Source organism: Silurus aristotelis, assembly GCF_946808225.1.
Source record: "Silurus aristotelis genome assembly, chromosome: 4".
Lineage (NCBI taxonomy): Eukaryota > Metazoa > Chordata > Actinopteri > Siluriformes > Siluridae > Silurus > Silurus aristotelis.
In genome coordinates this window covers 1,429,950-1,432,681 of record NC_139577.1, presented here as the reverse complement: position 1 = coordinate 1,432,681, position 2,732 = coordinate 1,429,950, and the positions used below count along the sequence as shown (strand labels likewise).

Genomic DNA, 2,732 nt, shown 5'->3' with positions numbered 1-2,732 from the left:
TTTGTATCACTTTTTTTTTTTTTTTTACAATAATAAAGTAATTTTCTGTGTTTCAAATATACAATAAGTTTTAAACTAACAAACAACTAACTAACAAAACCATATTCATTCACATATTCATAATGCATTGGGGTTTATTGAATTAAGCATTATTGTTGTTTATTACTTTTAGTGTTATTGTTATTACTTTACTTGTGATTTTTGTTATGTTATGCAGGAATGATGCAATGCTGTTTTGCAAAAAAAATATTTTTTTCTCAGACCCTACTCGAACTTTACTATAGTTATGCTCCCTAAAATCAGCTAAACAATAATATTTCTTATATACATATAAAAAAAAGTATTTCTATTATGACTGCTGCCCCATTAATCCCCTTTATATTACTTCTCTGTTTATTTTGTAGTAGTATATCATACATGATGAAATTATAATTTTAGAAATTATATTTTCTGTATTGTTCCAGGGTTTAACTGCTTCTGGGCTGAGGCATTAATGGCATCCTAAATCCAAAATTTTAGTGTATATATCACTTTAGCTGAAGCATCAGTCCTAAATATATTTATATATACACACACATCTTTATTGGTCACTGCATAATAGATTGTATTTACAGTATAGTTACTGTATAATAAGCATTTTCTTTCCACCAAAAGTCTATAATTAAAAAAAAAAGTCTGTTTCCATTTAAGGAAACACTGTCCTAGAATCCACATTGATCCACAGCTCGAAGCCATTTCAGCCTGGTCATATTCTTCCAACTCCTTGTGACAAAGCTGGTGACATTTCATTAATACATCAATCCACATTGTGTCAGAACGTCCCGGCGTGAACACAACCCGGTCGCCTGCTGCACGGAGCCTTGTGACAGATGTGCGTCCAAATGGCAGCGCAGCGCTATGTGATTTTAAAGCAAATGCTCGCAGAAGTGTGCCATCTTGGCCTTTTGTGTTAAAAAGGATGCTCGGCAGCTACAGGGGTCTATGGCATATATTCACATGCACTCTGCAATGACATTAGGCTCCAGTGGTGAGGAGGACGCTGTAATGGCTTGCTAATGGGATAATGAGGCTGCGCCTGGGACAGATGGGCCGTCCCTGCTGCAGGGAGCGGCGGCTCAGAACGGACGAGGGGGCTTTGAGTGACGAGAGTGACGGCTGCCAGTTTGTCTCATTTCCTCTTCCCACTGGGAGAGTTGTGTGTGTGTGTGTGTTCCTGTGAGTGTATGCATCTGCAATAAGACAAACATCAAACCGAGCGGAGCTGTGGGAGTCTCATCAACTGACCCTGCAGAAAGGTTCATTGTAAAACTGTATTATAAAAGCAGTACAATTATTTCATTTAAAAAAAATTGTTGGCAGTTGTTTTCCACTGATTGCATGTGTGTGTGTGTGTGTGTGTGTGTGTGTGTGTGTGTGTGTGTGTGTGTGTGTGTGTGTGTGTGTGTGTGTGTGTGTGTGTGTGTGTGTGTTGCAGTGACCAGCTGTTTGTGAACCGTTCAGCATCTACCCCAACAGCAAACACAACATCTGTTATGTTTCCCAGAGCAGCAGCCTGTTATTCCAGCCATAGCATTACACCCTCCACTACCCTGTGAGCACAGCTACAAAACATTGCTTCAGTGCTAGTAGTGAAGCATGAGCTGGATTCAGTTTATTTAGAGGGGACAGACAGACACGGGGAGACAGTAATGGGACTCCTAATACAGTGTTTCTTTCAGTGATTCTATTTGTATACTTTTTGTCAAAATGGTTGTAAAATTCTTAAGTCACTGCAATGCAATAAGTACGTATATTTTGGACTATTTATAAGGATCTAAATCCCTACGGAAACTCATGCACTGATTGGTTGATGGGTTTGAGAGAACAGACAAGTTAAACTCAAAAGAAAGAAAGATTTAGGCGGACAAGACAAACACCAGTGATGCAGACGAAGCATCAAAAGTCGTTCAATGCGTGCGTTCGCTGTCTGATTTCTGAATTTGCATTCACGATTTCTCTTGTTATCATAAATTACATTATACCAGGAGAATTTTTTATTATGTTTATTAGTTAATAGTTTATTTATATCTGCTTGTCCTTTTTGAACTACAGTAGAATCCTCTCCTTCACCCGCCTCTGTAAAAAAAAGTTAATTTAACTTTGAGTAAATTTTTTAAATGAGCTACTTGTTACTTTTACTTGAGTGGATTTAATTCAAAAAATTTTTAAATGAAGTAACAGAACAGTTACTCGAGTAGAATATTGTGGCTGCAAGCCACATTATGAATAATGAGAAAATATCAGTTATCTACAAAATATATTTTATATCTGATGTATTTCGAATGTACACATTTTCTCTATTATTCTTCTTTTTTTCACCTCTAGTGTGTAAATGTGTACACATAATTCCCTGCAACACACTGTGTGTATAACCTTCACTGGACACGGGACATCAGGCTCTGGAAGTACCAACAGCCCTTATCAGGATAAAGCGGTTACTGATTTAATGTGGGGAAAAAATGAATATAAATGAAGAAATAAATGGATGCGGATGCATTGTTTTCCGAAAAGTTCTACATTTTGAGTGAAGTGTGTGAGCAACTATTAGCTCATATTGATGTTCCATTATTAATTGCTTTTCTTTTGATGGATCTGACATGGTGCTCTGGCTGTTAGCAGACAGGAGACAGATACATAATGACCCAAGTCAACACCAACACACAAACACACACACACACACACACACACACACA

The 2,732-nt window shown here is 37.4% G+C and overlaps 1 long non-coding RNA gene across 1 annotated transcript; it reads left to right on the top strand.

Annotated features, from left to right (window-relative positions):
- Positions 1 to 1,040: 1,040 nt before the first annotated feature.
- Positions 1,041 to 2,486, top strand: LOC310725099. Its single transcript, XR_014533248.1, has 3 exons — positions 1,041 to 1,295; positions 1,475 to 1,591; positions 2,365 to 2,486. It is a non-coding gene; the product is annotated as an uncharacterized lncRNA (long non-coding RNA).
- The last annotated feature ends 246 nt before the right edge of the window (positions 2,487 to 2,732 follow it).